We start from the raw sequence: 22,275 nt of genomic DNA on the forward strand, positions 1-22,275 counted from the left end.
GAGGAGGCCTGACGAGTTCCAGAGGTTAAGGGTCTGCAGGATGCCTGTAATCCCCATTCAGGCTGGAGGTCTAATTTACAACTGTGTCGCATAAGCATGGCGCTCCTGAAAAGCTTCCTAGTGGGAGCCTCCCTGCCCGCCCCCATTCAGCAAGTCTTGTTGGGGAATTTGAGGCTCTGAGGCCAAGAGTGGGATGGGGAGGACGCGTCTTCTCCCATCCATCCATCCACACCCCAATGGGCCATTGGGTTTCAAAGAAAAAATTATTCATGCTACTTGTTACAACAGTATGAGGCACGCTTAATTCAGGGGGAGCCCTTCCATGGGCCATCACAGTAGGGGAGAGAGATTGGGCTTAACTGCAAATGCACCAAGGAAAATTTGGAATTTAGAGCCAAAGAGCAGAGAGGGGATGGAGGGAGGGTTGGTGGATAGGAAATGACCCAGAGGAAACATCAGGGCTAAGGGAGGATTATGGCTAAACCAACCCAACAGGATTCTCGCTGAAGGTAGGCTTGAGTGACCAGATATGACTGCAGGATGGTGGAGGCGAGGACTTAGCCTGGACATTGAGGATGAGGACTTTGACCAGACATTGAGGATGATCAGACATGGGGAGCAGGGAATTCTGGGAAACCCATTCAGCAGGATTTTTGCTAAAATTGGGTTCTTGGAGGACATGCCCAACAACAGGGTCTACTGGGCTTGGTGGAGCATGACTACGGTTGAGTTAAGGAGAGAATTATCATCAGGGGCAGGCCGAGAGTGACTGCCCCAGGCCAGTGGGCTCTGGGGTCCTCACTTCCATTCACAATTCACTTGTGTCTTATACAGAGCTCCTGGGGCTGTGTGCAGTACCTCAATTCCACTTGGCTGCAACTTGCCCAACTTCCTTGCCAAGCCCACCTGGTAATGGACTTTGCCCTGAGAATACAGTGATTTGAACCTGGCTCCAGGCCTGCCACCAAGATAGTGTGTGGCCTCTGCCTCAGAGTTTCCATCTGTTATGGGGCAGATTGATCACCCCGCACTGAGAACTGAGAACATGAATTGTATATTCCTTGGAAGTGTAAATATACAATGTGAGGCATATGAGTAGTGACAAACACCCTTTCCTTGACCAAACTTTAGTCAGGGTCCTCTGCACCCTTTTCTCTACTAGGCTTCAATCTTGGTCCCAGTCCTTGCTGGAACTGATGAGCCCCAATTAAGCAAGAATCCTTCCACCTTTATACCTGATCACCCCCAACTCTGCTCCTTGGCTGTCAAGTTCCACTTGTCCTGTTGTATAGGAACTGACTTCAGTTCAACACTGAAATCTCTTTTCCCCTATTAAAACAGTTTCTGATTAAAACATAACTTCACCACCTGAACTGGTGTGTGTCTCTGGTTCTCTTTGATGATGGTCAAAGACAATGGGAGCCGGGAAGCAGGAGCACCTGAGTTCAAGTCGCGGGATGTCTCTGATTATGGCTGAAGCTGGGCAAGTTACTTATCTTCTCCGAGCCACTGTTTGATCATCTCTAGATCAGTGAGTGTCATGGACCATACTTCACACAAAAACCAAATGAGATCATACAGGGAAAGCTCTGAGCTCAGTGCTGGTCCAGGGTGAGGGGAAAGTAAATGAGCAGTTTTCCTTATAGTCACATTTTTTAAATAAAACTGACAAAGGAAAGAACATGGCATTGCTTCTGCTGTCATCCTGTCAAAGAGGCACTTCTCGTGTAGTGCAGAGACACACACCTGTAATCTCAGGGGCTTGGGAGGCTGAGGTAGGAGGATCACAAGTTCAAAGCCAGCCTCAGCAACTTAGGTGAGGCCCTAAGCAATTCAGCGAGACCCTGTTTCTAATAAAATACAGGAAAGGGCTGAGGATGTGGCCCAGGGGTTAAGCACCCCTACATTCAATCCTGGTACCAAAATAAATAAATAAATAGATAGATAAAGGTACCTCTTGAATCTAATCGTGCCAACATCTGACACACCCTCAATGAAGGGCACTTACAAAATAACTGGTCAGAGACTCAGAAAGTCAAGAGTCAAATGTTTTCTCTCACATGCAGAAGCGAGAGTGCAAAAAGGAATTAAAAAAAAAAGGGGGGGGGACCATGCAAAAATAGAAGGGAGAGTAGTAGCTCAGAAGCAGGGGAGCGAGGGGGGAGAGGAAGAGAGGGAAAAGGGAAGCCCTGGGGATGAAGCTGACCAAATGATGCTGCGTGTCTTCACGAACACATCACAATGCACCCCATCCCGACTTCATATATAACTACAGCGTACCAATTAAAAAATAAAGAAAGAAATAGAAGGAAGACCAACAGAGTAGAGGAAAGGGACCAGGGGAGGGAGGAGGGGAGGGAAAAAGGAAGTACCAGGGAATGAAATGGAGAAAACTGTTATATACAAAGTAAACCCCACTATTATGTATAAATATAATACACTAAAAAACAAAAAATTCACCATAAGTGGGAGGAGGGCTAGGGAAGAATAGAATTACTTTATATTAGGTAGAGGGGAGTGAAGGGAGGGGAAGGGGCATCAGGGAAGGAATAATAGTGGAGTGAGACAGACATTAACACCTCAGGTACATGTATGACTGCATGACCGATGTGATCCTTCCATGTGTACAAATCAGAAAAATGAGAGATTATACTCTATTTATGTATGATCTATCAAAATGTATAAATGCATGTACAATTAATTAGAACAAGTAAAAAAATTAATAAAAATTAAATAAATAAATAAATAAATAAATAACTCCTGTAATAACCCAAAGTGTCCAGGCCTGAGAGTCAGAGAGAGACTGAGAAACAGTCCCAGACCTTGGTGGACTAAGGCGTGCTGGCAGCTGGAGGAGGCACCTGTTTCGGAACTGGACCCTTTGTTGAGGAGACATGGAGAGCCCTGGCAAAACTCCACGCGGGTTTGAGGACTGCGGGTTTGAGGACTGTGGAATAGTAGCACATCAATGTGAGCTTCCTGGTTCTAAAGAATACACACCAGAATATTCTAGGGCAACAGAGTGTCTGGGCCACAGTTTCTTCTCTAAATGCTTCAGGATGGGGATGTTTCCTTGCACTGTATCTGTGCCTTTTCTGTGAGACTGAGATTGTTTCAAAATCTAAAAATCATTCAAAGATAATAAAAACTGAAATAAAGATGACGCTCAGGTTGAAATGGTCTTATGGGGCTAGGACTGGCCACCGCTCAGGCCTCCCGCCCAGGACCAGCTTCCCTGTGACTCTGGAGCAGATGGGAATTGTCAGGCGCTGATTGATAAGTACCATTTCGAGGGCCGTGGGTTCTAGCTCCCACTGTGCCTTTAACCCCAGGCAAGCCCCCTCTCCTCTCTGCATAAGTCTGTCCGCCTCTGTCGCATGAGTAGGTGGCAGGAGCCCTAGATTCTTTACCAAGGGCACTGCTGCACCCTAGATGTGTGGGAATGCGGATACCAAATGTCCACCCCAGGCCCCCACAGTCAAGACCCGCCCTACATGCCAGCACTGCAGACATTGTTCATGATTCTAGCAGGAATTACTCACTATCCTAAAAGAAACCTCACCACAATAGCAGTGCTGCCCTCAGTAACTGAGCTGTCTGCACAGCCCCCAGCACCAGGACCATGTGGGGGCTCTCTGCACAGGGGGGCTTCTGACCACTTTGCTATGTGGCCAGGCCCAGCTGTGCTGAACCACAGAGGGAACGAAACGTGATTTTATTCCAAGTCACTTGTCTTTGATTTCCCTTTCATGTTCTAGGTAACTAGAGAGAATCGATTTTTAAAAATCTCGTTTAGCTATTATCAGTATTATCAGACATGTTATCAAAAGGGGGGATGGGGTCTACAATGGGAACCTTCCATCCTATTGGGCCCCCCTGACTCTTTGGCTCATAAGCCCATGAATAGTTTGATAGTAGGTCAAATTACACTAACATACAAGGGTATCTCCTTTCGGCCAGCCCCTTCCGTTACAGGGCATACACCCCTCAGGACCATGGGCCTACATGACAGTAACACTTGTAATTTTCTTGTCCAGGCCTTGTCACTGTTAATAACCAACCAATTCCTGGCAACATTTCACCAAGCACCAGACAGGATGCATGTTCAAGGCTTCACATGGAGGACCCCCTCAAGAGTTCCATGCAACTTAAACTGATGGTCAGGGGTGAAGCGTGCCCTAGCAAAACACCCTCGACATGAGCAAATGCAGACAGAAATGCATTTTATTTGGGGAGCAAAGTATCTTTTGCCAACTGAGTGTTCATTCTTGTCAATATGGTAACCAAGCAAACCAAACTCTCCCACAGGCTCAAGATTCACACATGGCTTCCCTCCAATGGCTCCCTAAGCACATCATTTGGTGGTTTGCAGGATGAAGGATGGTATAGAATGACCATGTCTCCCCCCAGCTCATATGTTGAAATCATAACCCTCAAGGTGATAGTGTTCACAGATAGGGGAGCCATTGGGAAGTGGTTAGGACATGGGGGTGGGGCCTCATCAATGGGATTAGTGCCCTTATAAAAGAAACCCCTGGAGAATTCCCTCTGTCCCTTATGCCTACGAACCAGGAAAGGGGCCCTGACTAGACACCAAATCTGCCAGCATTTTGATCTTAGACTTTCCAGCCTACAGAGCTGTGAAAAATAAATGTCTTTTATTTAGCCCTCATGAACTAAAACAAAAGGTCTTTTAGATCTCTAGCATCTGAATGTCTCATTCTCACATAGGTGAGATACAAGCATTCACCATAGGCCTATCAAGGTCTATCAGTGAGTTTAGGAACTGGACACAGAATTTAGCAAAGATATTTTCCATAGGCCAATGAGAGTAAGTTTGAAGGAGAAAGTTTGTGAAGAGTAAGCAATCTACTTGTTTAAGCATTGCATTTAACACTTTTCATAATTTACAAGTACTCCTCCCATCCCACGCCATTCATTTATTAATTTCTTCACTATGTAGATATAGATCTAGAAGACTGTAAATGAAAAATTTTGCACGAGATACTTACTAAAAATGGTAAGACAGGGTTTATTGAATTGAATGCAGTAGGGGAGAGAGACTTCAGTGTAGAACTAAGCTCCTCTGAATACCAAGACAGCTGGGGATTTACAGCTAAGGAGCAGAGAGAAGAGGCTAGAGGATGGAAATAACTAAGAACTTGATTAGATATCAAGGGTAGGGGATTTTTGCTAAACTGGCTTAACAGAATTCTTGCTAAAGGCTGAGGGTTTAGATATTGAGGGTGGAGAAAGAGGCACTTGATTAGATATCAAGGGTAATCAGATATCAAGGGTGGAGGATTCTCAGTAACGTGGCTTAGCAGGATTCTCTGCCAAATCTGGGCTCAGTAGCTCATGGTCAAGGCCTAGTTGAAAAGAGGGCTCAAGGAGGCCTGACTAAAGTTTGGCCAATGAGGGAGTCCTTGTCAAGACATATATGTTGATACAGATGTGGATATAAATATGGAGATAGAGCTACCAATATCTCTATCTATCTATCTACATATGTATGCATATTGCCCTAGTCCATGGGCTGCTGTAGCAAAATACTCTAGCCTGGATAATTTAGAATAACACAAATTTATTGCTCACAGTTCCAAAGGCTGGGAGCATAGAGATCAGGACACCAGCAGATTTTGCCTCTGGTGAGGGCTCGTTCTCTGCACCTCCTTACAGCATATAAACTCTAGCAGGCCTCTTTATAAGGGCACAAATCTTGTTCATGAGGGCTCCACCCTCATTACCTCCCAGAGGCTCCATCTTCTAATATCATCGCCTGGGGTTAGGTTTCAACACATAGATTTGGGAGGCACGCAAACATTCAGACACATATAATCAGGTACCGTGCTGGAAGCAGGCATGAAGCAGTGGACAAGCATAAATCCACATTTAGCGAGAGCCCATCTTCAGAGCTGCTGCGCCTGGTGCTGAAGTAGCAGGGCAGACCAAAGCAGCCAGGTCAAACATGAAACCCACCATTCTAAAGAATGTCCATTCTTGGGTGGAAAGGACAGCTAAGATCATGGGGCCTCCAAGACCAATCTACAGACTTCCAGAAGACTCTGGGTACCTGAGGAAAGACAGCCCACCACTTGAAGGCAGAAGTCACTTTGAAGGGGAGATGGTTCTGATAATGTTTTACTTTCAGGGGTGATTTCCTCTAAGTCACTGTCCTGGAGAACTCTAGGCCACAATGATGGTTTGTTAGCTGTGGTTCAAAACTGGATTAAAATCACCTGTGAAAAACAGTCTTGCCAGGATTACATTCCTATAATCCCAGGGACTGTCAGAGGACTACAGACCAGCCTCAGCAACTTAGCCCCCAATGACTGAGTGAGACACTGTCTCAAAAAAACTAAAATCAAATACATTATCTAAAAGTGGTTGGGAATATAGCTTAATGGTAAAGTGTCCCTGGCTTCAATCCCCAATACCAAAAAGATAGATAATGACAACGATGATGATGATAATGATGATGATTATATGTGTGTGTATGTGATGATATATATATGTGTGTGTTTATAACTGTATATATATATATATAAACATACATATATATGTATAGTTATAAACATACATACATATATATTTATTCACATATATATGAAGATTCTTGGGTCGGAGATGTAGCATAGACAGAGCATGTGTTTAAAATGTGCAAGGCCCTATAAATCCAATCCTCAGCATGTATGTATTATATACAATATATATATGATAGATTCTCAGATTAGATAAAAAGAAAAACTCAGCTAATTAAAATTGTTACAAAGACACTTAAAACACTACAGAGAAGCTGAAAATTAAGTAATGGGAAAAGACATTCCAGGCAAATAATAATGACATGATAGCCGATGTAACACTGTCAATGTCGGACAAAAGAAAGACAAAAGACATAAACATAAATCAGTTAAAGATTTGTCTCAAGTAGTTAGTAAAGCAACAATAGATTAAACACAAAGAAAGTAGAAGAGCTGAAACAATAAACATAAAAGCACATATTAATGAAAGAGGAAACTAATTACCAAAACCTAAACCTGATTCTTCTTTAACAAAACTGAACAAAGGGAAAAATACTATGGCACAAAAAATCAATAACAAGATTATTTCAAACTTTTTTTTTTAGTTGTAGAGGGACATAATACCTTTATTTTATTTATTTATTTTATGTGGTGCTGAGGATTGTACCCAGTGCCTCACACATGCCGGGCAAGTGCTCTACCACTGAGCCACAACTCCAGTCCAATAATAGGATTTAAATGGAAATTTCTTAACAAAAAAATGGAAGATACGTCTTAAATTTAAAAAAGGTTCTATGAACCAAGATAGAAAAAATAATTTTCTTTAAAACTATATATATGTATATACGTGTGTGTGTTTGTGTGTGTGTGTGTGAGTATATATATATACTCACACACACACACACACACACATATATATATATATGATCACAACTGACTCAAGAAGAAGTAAAAAACTTAGATTAACTAATAATTACCATGTAAACTGAATTGATAAATCTGTGATCCCAACCCTTTATGGAATGGCTAACCTCTATCCCAAGCAAGCTGTCTCGGAAAATAGAACAAGAGGGAAAATTAGCAAAATGCCTTTATAGGCTAGCATAACAACTTTAATAAACTGCACACAGACAGTACAACTAACGAAAATTATAGAGCAGTCTTGCTTAGGAAAAGAGATGCAAAAATTCTATTTAAGATAGTCTGAAATCAAATTTAACAATGTATAAAAATTATATCATGACCAACTATAGTTTATCTAGAAATGTAAAACTTTCATCATCAGAAAATGTGTTAACATGCCACATTATCAGATTAGGAACAAAGAAGTATGACCAGCCTAGTAAATGCCAAAGAAAAAGCATTGGACAGAATTCCATACCAAGTCACAACAACTTTGCAAATTAGGAATAAAAATGTCTTTAATCTGATAAAAGATTTTATTAAATACTAGTGGTAGCCTTTCAGCCAGAACTGCCATCTTCCAGTAATTCTCGAAAATGACCAACACAAAGGGAAGAGGAGAGGAACCTGATATATGGTCTCTAGGCCTTTTAGAAAACAGGCCCTTGTTCCTTTGGCCACATATATGTCAATCTACAAGAAGGGTGATATTGTGGACATTGAGGGAATGGGTGCTGTTCAAAAAGGAATGCCCTACACATGTTATCATGGCAAAACTGGGAGAGTCTGCAGTGTTACCCAGCATGCTGTTGGCATTGTTGTGAGTAAGCAAGTTAAGGGCAAGAGTCTTGCCAAGAGAACTGATGTGCGTATTGAGCATGTCAAGCACTCTAAGAGCCGAGACAGCTTCCTGACGCATGTGAAGGAAATGATCAGGAAAAGAAGGAAGCCAAGGAGAAAGGAACTGGGTTCAGCTGAAGTGCCAGCCTGCTCCACCCGGAGAAGCAGGTCTTGTGAGGACAAATGGAAAGGAGCCTGAGCTGCTGGAACCTATTCCCTAAGAATTCATGGCATAGTAAATGTACAAATAAATAAATAAATGTCCATGGACTATAAAAATGGAAAAAAAAAAAAAAAAAAACAGTGGCAAACATTGTTTGTAACAGTGAGAATTTAGACATCTTTTCATGAAAATCAGGGTCCTAACAAGAACATCTCTGTTATCTACATTATTCATTACTGAATTCAAAGTCCTATCCAAAGCAATAAGACAAGAAAAACAAAGTATAATAATTGGAAAGGAAGAAAAAAATCTCATTATTTACAGATGATATCATTGTTTATGGCGCACTTTGTGATGGTTGATTTTATGTATCAACTTGATTGGACTAAGCAAGGCCCAGATAGCTTGTGAAACATTATTTCTGGGAATGTTTGTGATAGAGTCTCTGGAAGAGATTAGTCTTTGAATCAATAGACTAAGTAAATAAGTAAATAAGATCACCATCACCAATGAGAGTAGACATCATCTAATTCTTTGATGGCCCAAATGAAACAAAAAGGCAGAGGAGGGATGAATTTGCTCTCTGCTTGAGCTGGGACATTCATTTTCTATTCTTGATCATTAATGCTTCTGGTTCTTGGCCCTTTGGACTTGAACTGGAACTTACACAGTAGGCTTCCCTGGACTATAGGCCTTTGACATTGGTCTGGGACTACATCCAGCTTGGTGATGGCAGATTGTGGCACTTCTTAGCCTCTGCGATCACATGAACCAATTCCTCACAATAAATCTCTTTCCATGTATTTACCTATATATTATTAATTCTGTTTCTTTGGAGAACTCTAACACATACACATCTAAAGCTAAAAAAAATAATAAATGAAGGAGTTCAAAAAGAAAATCTGATCAAATGGAAAGAAACATACCAAGCTTACAGATGAGAAAACTCAATATTAAAGTGCTGATCTCCCCAAACCAATCTGGAAACCAATGTAATTTCAATCAAAATGCTACTACCTCACACCACTAGAATATAAAATGGTGCAGTCACTTTGTGAAATAATCTGATAGTTTCTCAAATGATTAAACATAGAGTTTCCAAAGGACCTAGCAATTTCACTACTATGTATATACCCAAGAGAGATGAAAACATATGCCTATACAAAAATGTGTGTGTGAATGTCTGTAGCAACATTATTCATAATAACCACAAGTGGAAACCCACATGTCCATCAACTGATGGATGGATAAACAGTATGGTATATTTATTCTATGGGATATTATTCAGCCATAAAAAAGGAATGAAGTACCGATTCATGTCATAGCATGGATGAATCTTAAAAACATTATGCTAAGTGAAATAAGCCAGACACAAGAAGCTTATAGTATATAAAAAGCATAAATTGTATGAGTATGTTTATATGAAGTGTATAGAATAGGCAAATTCATGAAAACAAAAGTAGATTAGTGGTTTCTGGGGGCTGAGAGAGGAGGAATGGGAATTAACTGATAATGGGTGTGGAGTTTCTTTTGGGGTAATGAAAAAATTCTTGAATTAGTATTGATGGTTGCAAAACTTTGTGAATATATTAAACTCCACTGGATTGTTCACTGTAAGAGTGAATTTATGATACGTACATTGTAGCACAATTTGTAACAATTTCCATAAAGGTTTTTTTGGTGGCATATTACATAAATCATAAAACTCATTTACAAATGGGCCAAGAATTGCTAATACAATTTTTGAAAAATAAAATATTGGAGACACTTACCCTGTTATACATCAAGACTTATAAGGAAATATGGTAATAAGACTTGTTATTATCACAGAGATAGGCAATTAAGTAAAAAAGTAACAGCAATCCTAGGAAGAAACTAATACATAGATGTAAACTTGGTGTATGGTGACAGCATTACAAATCAGTAGAGAAAGGATAGACTGATAAATTTACCCCCAATGGAAGGCAATAGATTTACCCCCCAATGAAGTTTAAAACAACAATGAAATACCATTTGACATTCAGATTAGTAAAACAACCATTGTGTCGTTGTTACAGGGGAAAGGAAAGAGAACAGAAAGGAATGAAGAAGAGCAGAGGGGGGATTCATGGTGTTATAGTTTGGATCATAAATGTCCCCCCTCCCGACAGTGCTGGGAAGCGGGTGGAAATTTAGAAGGCAAGACCTATTGAAGGAACTAGGTTACCAGGGGTGTTCCCTTGAAGGACCTATTGGGACCCCCACGCCTTCCTCTCTGCTTCCTAGACTCAGTCAGGTGAACAGCTTTCCCCCTCCGCACACTTCCACACTTTGGGGCTTGGTACAGACCCAAAAGCAACAGGGTCAAAAAACCATGGACTGAAACCTCTGAAACTATGAGCCAAAATAAACCTTTCTTCCTTATGTGTTGAGTTTCTCAGGTACTTTGTCACAGCAACAGAAAGCTGACTAAATCAAATGGTATCTATCATGTTTCATTTCTAAAAAGGAAAGGATCCAAATCAAATGCTGCAGAACTGTCAAGATTGATTGCTTATGGCTCATGATTAATGGGTAATGGTTACATGATTTCCCTATATATGCTACGTGTTTGAAATAATCCCTAATTTTTAAGCTTTTATAAAAACACTCCTGCAGGAAATATGACAAAATATTAAGAGTGGTTTTCCCAGAGTGGTAGAAGTGTGGGTGGTTTTCATTTTATTTCTAGTTTGCTATATTCTCCCTCCCTCTTCTCTTTTTTCTTTTCTTTTTTTTTTTAACAATAAGCAGGTCTTATTTCACTAAGAAGGGAGAACATTAAAATTATCCAAAAGGTCAACAACCCACTTTCTTACTGCTATCTTGTAAAGAAACCCACATGATAAGGGGAATAAAATGACAATTTCTATAAACTTCACAGCCATGTTTTGCTTTTCATAACACATCCGCCTGCCTGTTTCATAAGTGTGGGAAGCAGGCAAAGTATCATAACAAGTTGTTTGTTCGAGTTACGTGTGGCTAGTTAGTGCTGGAGCTGGGTTGAGAATCAGACTTTTAGGGCCTTTAATCCTGTGCTTTTCGACTCCACCAGACTAGCTCGTAACAAGCCCCCACAGGTCCCTGGTGTAAACCCACACAGCTGCTCCCCAGCTGCCGGACAGGCCTGAGGTTCATTGGTTAAGTTGGGTGTTTTGAACTTGAATCCTGTTTTCTTACAGGAAAGGCATCACGATAGGCAGCCAGGGCTGGAGGAAGACAGGAGTCATCACTGCCGCTGTGGCCTCTCGCCAAGCCCTGCCTCCAGCCAAGCCCTGCCTCCAGCCGCTGGGTTCTGCCAGTGCTACCAGGATGCTGCAGCAGGTGCCTCCAGGCACCGCCAGCCCACAGCTGGTGACTGTCCTCCCAAACCTGCCTCTTCCAGTTCTCCCTGTTTTCACAAAGGCCACGCCGATCCACCTTCAATCCAGAAGCTCTGGGGAGTCACCCTAACTTCATCCCTCTTCCCCTCCAGCCCACCGCGAGCCCACCGCGGTTAACATCCAACCATCCACACTCTGTGGCACCTGCCTCTGATTTAAATCTCAGTACTGTCATCTTATCTCCATTCTCCTGTGACTGCTGTCGCCCAGGCCACCATCCCCATGCCCCCACACTCACAATCAAGGGGTGTTTGGCAAAAAAACAGAGAGGGGGGAGGCCGGTCCAGAACCAGGGCCCTGGCTCTGCTGCGTGTGGTGTTAGCAGTGAGCTCCAGCTCTGGTCCTGGCTGAGAAGCTGTCTGCAGCAGTGTCCTCGCTGCCCCCACCCCCATCACAGCCTGTTAGTCACCCACCTTTCCTTTTGCAGGAACTTACTCTGGTGGCCTTGTCATTGTCAACTTGAAGCCAAAGTTATTTGTCCTAATTATGCAAAGAATTTATAACTGGAAAGAGTCACAAGTGAGCAAAACGATGGCTTAATTAAAAGAAAGGTTTGAGCTCTAGTCATGAAAAAAATGATTAATTAATAAATACTAAACCAGGACCAGCTGAACTGGCAGAGCGCATACCTACACAAACCTGAGAAAATACACGTGAATGTCAATGCTGAGCACCAGTGTTGAATTCTCCCTGTACACTTAACTAGAAGACAGCAGACTGCAACAGGGTGGCTTCCCCTCTGCAGAAACCAGCTGTCCCGTTACTAGAGGTCAAATCAGGAGGTGCCTCTGTCGAGGATTTTCATTTATCATAGAACTGCAGTCATTTGTGACACTTGGTTTCCTACAGGCAGAACTCAGGCTCTGAGCTCAATGCCCGGCACAGAAGTTGACAGAATGAATCAAACCCAAATCCCTGACTTAAAGACAGAAAGGTTGAAGCCCAGGGAAGTCCAAGAACGGGGGGTTCAATCTGAGGAAGCTGGGATCCTCCTAACCCTCCATCCACACTACTTAATGTATCCAAAGAAAAGTGATCTGCATTGGATACTTTCTTTCCTCTGCACTTGGTATGATTTTCTAGCCTTAAGTGACCTAAAGTGTCTGCTTAGCACGTCTTCCAGGAAGCAGATAAACAGCACAGAGCAGCTAGGAGGTACACCTTGGTGAGCCTGGACTTTCTTCCCTTGGCACTTAAGGTTGCCATGTTTACAATCAATGAAACCAGACGCCCTTTCAATTCCCATCATCTGCTAAGCAGCTCTAGCGAGCTCTAGCAGCAGGAACCGACAGGGACCTGTTTTCTCTCCCCAGAGGCAAATTTGATTTTGGAAATTTGCTTTTGGAAACCTCTGAGGCATGAGATCCTGAAAATGGATTTGGGATGAGGAGGCAGGAGGACAGAAACACAGATGGGATTTGAGGAGGTGGAGCAGGACAGGGCAGAGGACATACCCAGGGGCAACCTGGCTGAGCGGAAAGCCTGAGGCCACCTTTAGAATTCTCTTCCTATAAAAATTCCTCCTAAGTCTCCTGAAAAGCACCAGGCTCTCCATTCCTAGTCTCATTTCCCCCCCTATGGAAATGGCCAATAACAGGGTGGCAGGTGCATCCTGAAGTTTACACTAAGATTTTCTGCCCCAGATGAAAGTGTGAAATAAATAGCTATTCTCCTTACATTTTTGAGGATTTACAATTCACAGCTATTCTAGGGAAGTCTAGAACAATTAAAGAGCTGTTTCCCAATGTGCGAAGTGCAAGTTTTATGGCTGCATAATTAATTATCCCTCCGGCTGCTGAGGACACACCCAAAAGCTGGAAAGGGGGAAAACAGGAAAGGGGTGCTTGAGCTCCTCCTGCCTCACAGCAACTTTGCAGTTTTCTTCTATGGAAGGCAAACAGCATTCCTTCAAGGGCCTGATTTGTAGACAGACATTTGAGGTTTAGAATGGACAAGAGAATTTTGGAACTCATCGTTTGTAACCACAAAAATAGCAATTTTTTTTTTTTTTTTTTTTAAATCATCCGCCTTTCTGCCAGGTAGCAGCTCCGTCCTTTCAGGATGAGGGGGTCGGGGCACAGCTGTGGGGCAGGGGAAAAGGAGAAGGCTCAGAGGTGAGGGTGGAGAGAGAGAAACCAGCAAAGATAGCCACACAATTTCCTGTTGTGAGGTGGGTTGTTTTTCCCTCTCCTTTCATCTAGAGTGGCCGTGTGGTTTGTTCTGACCCCGAGAATGTGGCACAAGTCACCTACTGGGCTTGAAGTGGCCTTGCAGATTCTGCTTTCACAGAGGCAGGTTCTTGACACTGTGTAAAGAGTCAGGCTGTTCTTCAGTAGAGCCACCGAAAGAGAGAATGGCCTGGAGGACGAGGGGCAATGAGCAGAGGACCAGCCCCCGTGGAGAAGTACCCCCCAGGCTTCCAGCCATCCAAGAGGCACCATCTTGGATCTTTCAGTCCCAGTTGTGTGACTCAAGGGGAGGAGAGTCCTGCCTGTATTCTGACCCATATGATAGTGAGGAAATAGTTGCTGTAAGCCACTGTAGTTGGGGATGGTTTACTATGTGGCAAGAGACAACTGAAACTCTACCTAACTCCTCTCTGCCACCCACTACTTCCTCACAGGCTGTCCCCTGAGGCACTGCAAAGAGTTTAGGTTTTGATTTTGTTTCTGAGTTTTGTTGTTATCATTTTAAATTCACCAACTGGAGGATCTTGCTGGGAACAGTGAAAACTGATTTAAGGCTTACAGAGCCCTTAAACAGGCCTGTCAGGAGAATTGGTACGCGGAACTCACTGTCACAGGGGTCACACATACTGAGAGAAAAGAGATCCGCAGCTCCAACCCACTCTAGTCGAGAAGGCAGAGCTGGCCCACCCACTCATCGCCTCAGAACACCAGCTGCTGACTGTTCTGTGAGCACACAGGCCCTGTTCCACCTTAAAAAGAAAAATGCCCTAAAAGGAAATCGGGTTCACCCAGTGCCCAGAGGCCTTGCTCCCTCTCTAGTCTGAAGTGACAGGCTGGCGGAACTGGAGCCTGATGCTCCAGGCTTCCCTGCCTCCCCTCTGTCATTTCATGGTCAACACAAAAACAGAAATAAGAGAGAGGCCAGCTACTCCACACAAAGCTTCTAGCAAGGCTGTCATCCCCCCACGCATGGCTGCAGGTGGATCCGGCAAGATGCGGCTGCCTCGTCGCCGTGGATCATGGTCAAGCTGCATGGCAGAGAAGCCCCCAAACAAAGGAAGGCAGGGCCGCATGGGGCCTGGTGCCAGGGCTCTGTCTTCTGCTGGCAGCACCACCTGGCTTCCCCCTCTCCCCCAGTACCAGGGGTTGAACCCAGGGGGGCTTAACCACTGAGCCACAGCCCCAGCCCTTTTCAATATTTTACTAGAGACAGGGTCTTGCTGAGTGGCTTAGGGCCTCGCTGAGTTGTTGAGGCTGGCTTTGAACTCCCGATCCTCCTGCCTCATCCTCCAGAGCCCCTGGGGTTACAGGCATGCACCACGGTGCCCAGCTCACAGCCTGACTTTTGTGGGGCCAGAAGCAGACAGGGTCAGCTGCCCCACAAGAACTGCGATCAGTCGCTGCTGAAATGAAGGTACCCTCAGTCCTGAGCCTCAGGCAGCTCCCCCTGCAACCCGCTACATAGGGGCTGGGCAAAGCCAGTCAGCGGGGCCAAGGTCCTGTTCATAGGAGCAGAGCAGGAGGAACCTGCCTCTGTACTAAGCTAGCCATGTACCCTCACCTGGAGGCAGGGTTCAAAAGCCTTGAAGAAAGGATGCGAGAAGTCCCAAGGCAGTGACTAGGAGCAAAGACAGGCAGGTGGGATCATTCAAAAGGAGTCAAAGCAAGGGAGAGGGGTGCAATGTAAATGAACATTTCACCCATACACAAATGCTTATTGAGTATCTACTATGTGCCAGGGGCTGTGCTAGGTCCTGGGAGCAGACTAAGAAATAGGAGGCACGTGGTTTGACCCAAGGAGCTCACCCCACAGTCAGAAAATCATGGGCAAGTGCTCTAGTGCAGGAACAGAGACAGGCAGTTACTAGAGGGTGCTGGGGCTGGCAGTGCCAGAGCAGGGGTGGGTGGAAAACGCGTGAGGGTGAGGAGGTGACAGAGCATGCAGAGTGGCCCAGGAGTGCACACGCCCCGAGGCACCCCGTCACCGGGGCCATTCTGCTCCCTCCCGGGACTCCCAAGTGCTATTCCATCCAGCATCCGTGGCTCCTGGCTATCTTCCCACGTTTCCTAAATGTTCCTTCCACGGAGCTACTAACCTGCTCAAGAGCCTTCGATGGCGGGCCACCACCTAAGAACAGACTCTCCTTACAGAATGAATTCCCTGGCCTCCCAAGCCCCACACCCTCCCCAGCCCATCACACACCTGGATCAAAAGCTCCCCACAAAGGGACCCTGCCCAATCCCCACCCATGGTCGTCTGCACAACCATGTGACTGGCCCCACCCTCGACCCTGACCACATTTAGGTATATTATCTGCAAAAGGCCTCCATTGCTATACATAAACCCAAACACAGGGGTCTTTATATTCACCTGGTTACACATGTGGAGGACAGCAGTCCCCAACAGAGAGACTTCTAGGGAAAGACCCCAAGGCCCAACGCCCACGAATTTCCCCATCAGCAACTGTGCCTTGATTTAAGCATCGGCTGTACTAGGTCATGTTCTGTTTAAATTAAAAATACTGGTGTTATGACTGGGCGATTCCAGTTCCAGGTATATGTAGCTAACAGAAATGCTTCCAGTCACCCTCTAGAAGACACGTACAGGAGGGCTCATGGCAGCATGGGTGGTAACAGTCCCAACCGGGAATCACCCCGATGCCCGCCGACAGTGAGATGGGTAGATTATGGTACCAAAGCACAATGAGGTGCAGTGCGGAAATGAGAAGGCCCGAGCTAGAAGGGTGCCTGGCGCGTGGGCGAGTCCCCAGACATGAGTCACGTGCCACCAGAGAGCGCCACGCGTGATCGACACCAAGTTTGTGAAAGTTCAAACACAGGCCTGATAAAGCTTTGAGGCTAAGAGTGAAACGCGCCCCTTGGGAACATGATAAAGGCCAGAATGGGCCACTCAGGCGGCTTCTGGGTGTGAGGCTCTCTTCCGCCAGGATCCAGATGCTGGTTCATGACTTTATTCACTGGGTGGAAATTCATTAACACAACTCTGATATCCGCCCTTTTGCTGGGTATATGATACTTCAATAAAAAGTTTACCTTATAAAGGGAAAATAAGAGAAAGCTATGATGGGGTACACAGAAATTAATGCTTTCTTACATCGGGAAATGCAGATTAGTAAAGCTTTAAGGAAGGGAATCTGGTAATATTTATCAAAACCTTTAAAAACTTCATCTCCTTTGACCTGGTAATTTCAGCTCTAAGAATTTATCTTCAGGAAATAATGAGGATGCAGTGGTCCCTGTCACAGAATTATTTATAACAGGGAAAATTTGGAAATACCCTAAATGTTGAGCACAGGTATATTTATTGTGCAGCCACTAAAACATGCTTTATAAAATATTTAATGAGAAAATTATGGGAGATCTTAATTTCACCTTTCTACTTTCAGTTTCTTCCAAATTCCCTATAATGAACATGGTTCACTTTTACCATGAGAAAAGAGTAATTCAGAAATAAATCAATGCAAACATCCATGAAAAAATTAATAACTCAATTCAGCATTCATTCCATAAGTATGTATTGAAATCTCTCATTGCCAGGCTTGGGGATGGTAATGAACAGGGCTTAGGGCCTGCGATCAGAACCTTAGTCTAGTCAGACATAAAGTCGAGTACGAATTATTCACAGTTGATACAATGGGAAAAGCAACCAATCTGAAGCCAAAATATATGGATTGTGTCAGCTCTACTACTACTGTTTTTACACATTTAGGGGAGCTTCTCTCTATTCATCAGTTCATTTGTCTGTAAAATAAATATAAGAGCTCTCTCGGCTACCTCCCTGTTATGGTTTGGATGTGAGGTGTCCCCCAAAAGCTCACATGGAGACAATGCAGGAAGGTTCCGAGGAGAAATGATTGGGTTGTGAGAGTCTTAACCTAATCAGTGAATTAATCCCTGATGGGATTCATTGAAGTGGTAGGGTGCGGCTGGAGGGGATTGGAATTGGGGCGTGGGTTTGGATTATATATTTTGTGTATTTTTGTATCTGAGAGTGTAGACTCTCTCTCTCTGCTTTCTGATCACCATAATGTGAGTGCCTCCCTCCGCCACCCTCTCCGGCCATGATGTTCAGTCTCACCTTGAACCCCTAGGAATGGAGCCAGCCTTCTATGGACTAAGACCTCTGAAACTGTGAGCCCTCAAATAAACCTTTCCTCTATAATTGCACTGGTCAGATCATTTAGTCACAGCAGCAAAAAAGTGCAGACTAAAACACCCCCTTGACATAGTCAGCTGCGAAGGAGACTCAACTGAGCGTGCTCTCTGGATGCAGGCTGCAAATATCATGACCTGCTCATCACTCGTGTCATGAGCAAAAGGGCACATGACATGCTCTCAGTTCTACTAAGAAACATGGACCCCCCACCCCTGCCTCCTCCCGCCTCAAGATTATCCCACCCTCCCCTGAGCTCCACTCCAGTGGTGCCAGCATCCACAGTGCAGTGACTCATGGTTTGAAGAAGGAGGAAGTTCTTTTTGTCATTGAATTCCAGTGGCATTGCATGGTGTCAGAAAATGTGACCTACAGGATGTCGATGCCCAGCACCTGCTGAGACATCCTTAGTGCCCTCGTCCAAAGTCTGTTTTTATATATGTGGACATGGAAAGATGTTTTGGTTCCATTCGTAGGGTTAGGGTTGCATGCAGACCCACGCTTGCTGGCACTTGCTCCCCTTCTGTTCATAGCCTCAGGAGTTCGTAGCTCCTTGATCTCTTTCTGAGAGGTGTGTTAGAAACCTAGAGCAATTGTGTGTGTGTTCTTTCCTCCTTTCAGTCCTTTCAGCTTCTGTCTCTCTTGTTTGAGGCCATATTGTTAGTACATACTGATTCATGACTATGTGTGACCTTGCGGACTGTCCTTTTGATCCTTTTTTGTAAAAAAAAATCTACACTTTTCCCCTTACTCTCAACCAGCTGTCTGGGTGTCTGCCTGGTACATTCTTTCCAACTTATGGAGGGTGCAGCTTTCATTTCATTAAATTGTACGTGTGTCTCTTACGAATAGCACATCTCTGGATTATTTTGTCCTTAAAATTAAAAGGATTTCTCTCTTTAATGAAAAATTTAATCTGTTTTGATAAAAGTGTTTTGAGATCCACATGCTATCAACTCAGGTTCCATTTTCCCATGGGTAAATTTTTGTTTGTTTGTTTCTTTGTCTCTGTTTCTTTCTCGGCCCTTGTAGATTCCCCACACTTCTTTGTGGATTCCCTGGGCTGATGAGTAGAATGCTTATGCTCATTATTTTACCAAACAAAAAACAAAACAATAACAACCACAGAAACCTGCCCTTTGTAACTCCTGGGCATGGACCATTGGTTTCCCCCACACAGACCAATATGGACTCCCTCCTTAAGGGAGGGGAACTGACTTCTGACTATGATGATTTTAAAGCATAATAAGAAAATAATAGGAAGAACTTTATGGGTCTTTAAAACTTTGGAAAGCAATTGGGCAATATAAAAAAGTAATAATAAAGACATGTTTTCTAAGACCTAGAACTTTATGTGGATATATTTCAAAACTCAAATAAAATAGACAAATTTCTAGAGGAATATAATTTATAAAAATGGGCACTAAAACAAATAATGTTATAATCACTAAAGATAGTCAAACAGTAATTAAAAAATCTTCTCACAAAGAAAACAAGGCCCCAGAAGGCTTTTCAGGCGAGTTTTATCAGACACAGGATAAAGAAACTATTTCATCTTATATATAATTTTCCTAGAGCATAAGAAAGACTGCTTGGTAACCCATTTTGTAAGACTAATAAAAACTTCAGACCAGGAGAGTCTGTAAAAGGAAAATTACAGGCCAATCTCACTGATGAATAAAGATACAATAAAACTGAAAAATAATTGGTAAACCAAATCCAGACACATATATTTTTAAGAATACATATCATTATCAAGTTGAGTTTTTCCAAGAAATTGGAAAAATTGGTTTAGCATTAAGAAATCTTCTAGCATAACTCGTCAGCTCAATGCACTGAAGGAGGCTTGTCATACAATTATCTTAGAGAACCGTGGGGTGGGGATGGGAAGCGTCTGATAAAATTTGATTTATTCCTGATTAGACTCCTAGCTAACCATGAACTCAGTGGAACTTTCCTAACCTGGATTCTCAGTGGTGACGCACTGGGAAGGCTCCCTTTCGTACTAGGAACTACACAATGCAGTCTTCCATCCCTGCTTCTATCAACCCTGTACTGAATGTCCCCAGCCAGTACATGAAGGCAAGAAAAAGAAATAAAGGCTAAAAAAAAAAAAAAAATTGGAAGGAAGAAATGAAACCATTGTTATTTGAATGTGATACAGTCTTCTGTACAGATCTGAAGAACGCACGGCAGCAGGATATCATTAATAAGACCAGGAGAACTGCTAGCTAGATTGCAACCACCGGAAGTTTGTGTCCCTCAAAGATGGTAGAAAAATTCTAATCCCGAGGCGCTGGCCTAGGAAGTGGGGCCTCTGGGAGGTGATCAGGCCCTGGGGGTGGACCCCTCAGGAATGGGATTAGCGCCCTCACCAATGGATCTCCATGGAGCTGGTGGCCTCTTCTACCACATGAGCACGTGAGGACTCAGTCAAGAGGGGACATCCAGGACCAGAGAGTGCTCAGCAGGCACTGTTCTGGCCAGCGCTGTGATGGTGACTGTCAGGCCCCAGAACCATGAGAAACAATTTTTAGAGTTCATAAAATACTCCATTCACAGTGTTTTGTTGTATCAGCCTGAACAAAACTAAGATAAAGTTCAATGCACTGATCAATTATATTAGTATACCCCTGAGAAAACTAGTATTTTAAAAGCAGATATCACTTGGAATTAGAAGAATAAACATTTATTGAAATCACAAAGTGGAACCGTCAACATTCTAAAGTGACCATTGAGAGAAGTACAAGGTTATACACAATGCAACACCACTTCCTCTCACCAGAGGGTTCCAGGGAGGAACTGGAAAAGTAGAAATGCTCACACACTCCTTTGAGGAATGTAACTGAGTTTTTAAAAACTTTGGAAAGCAATTGGGGCACAACTGGGCAACATAAAAAATAATAATAAAAACACGTCTTCTAAGACCTAGCAAATTCACTTCTAGGCATGCCCTATGTAGTCTCTCACATTTGTGCTCCAGGAGTTGTGTTCAAGGATGCTGATATCAGAGTTGTAATAGCAAAAGAATCACACACAACCTAAATACTCACCTGCAAGAGAATATTTAGATGGTCTATGGAATATTACATAGCAATGAAAAAGAATGAGGCTAATCTGTCTGTACTGAAATGGAAAGACATTATATTAAGCAAAGAAAACCAAGCACCTACAGAAAATAAATACAGTATGATTTTTAAACTGCACAAAACCTAATTATGTATCTACTTATGCATTCTAATAAATATTTACTGAGTACCTATTATGTGCCAGGCATGCTTATAACGATTTTTGCCCACTTAAAGCTTAGAATCTAGGATACATACATGTGTATGCGCACACACACACACACCTTTGGGCCTTATATGAACTGTGTATATGTCTGAGTACAGCCAAATCTTATCAGGGTGCACAGTAATTACGAGAGATACCACTGAAGACGGATAACCTTGCAGACATTCCTAGAATGAAATATAAGATAGCAATTCAGGTGAATAAACCTGATGGCTAGGTTGTAATATAGATGGGTGCTTTATGAGCTTTGGTTACCTATCGTTGGTAAGGCTCAGCTTCCACACTTATTAAAGTGGGGGTGACAAGAGTCAAGTTAGAAGCTTCCTTATAGGGTTGTTGTGTGCCTTCAAAGAGATAACTAATTCAGTGAATCGCGGATGTGGTGCGTTCTCCGTAAATGACAGCCCTTGAGAGTTTACGAAGGAGTCAATCGAGACATAGGTGGCATCACATCACCCCCAGCCGTACTGTGGGCTCCGGCTAGGGTTGTAGGCTCAGGTGCCCAGACTGCAGGGCCTGGGTCCGCAGGAAATCAGTCCAATCTTGCTTCCTGGAAGGTCCCCACGTGAAGGGAGGCTCCCCAGGATTGCCCAGGTTCTGAAGAAACTTGCTCCTGTGGGGAGGGTGAGCCACAGCTTCTGCAGCTGGGAGGGCTTGCCAGAGAGCTCCAGGGCCAGGAGGACGTGCTCTGCTCCCCCGCTTGCTTCCTGAGGGCAGACCCTAAGTATCCTGGGGAGCTGAGCAGACTCTTCCCCTGGATATTGAGACATCTGTAGGAGCATGTGAGGAG

The 22,275-nt window shown here is 43.7% G+C and overlaps 1 protein-coding gene and 1 pseudogene across 4 annotated transcripts in view; one reads left to right on the top strand and one right to left on the bottom strand.

Moving 5' to 3' along the window:
- The window catches only part of ZBTB7C (zinc finger and BTB domain containing 7C), a 327,812-nt gene that overhangs the window by 198,664 nt on the left and 106,873 nt on the right, over positions 1–22,275 (bottom strand). The gene's annotated exons all lie outside the window — the stretch shown is intronic.
- Positions 8,021–8,500, top strand: LOC306642906 (large ribosomal subunit protein eL21-like; annotated as a pseudogene). The gene has a single exon. The product of its transcript is annotated as a large ribosomal subunit protein eL21-like (transcript).

The sequence above is a fragment of the Sciurus vulgaris genome (genome assembly GCF_902686455.1).
Source record: "Sciurus vulgaris genome assembly, chromosome: 13".
Lineage (NCBI taxonomy): Eukaryota > Metazoa > Chordata > Mammalia > Rodentia > Sciuridae > Sciurus > Sciurus vulgaris.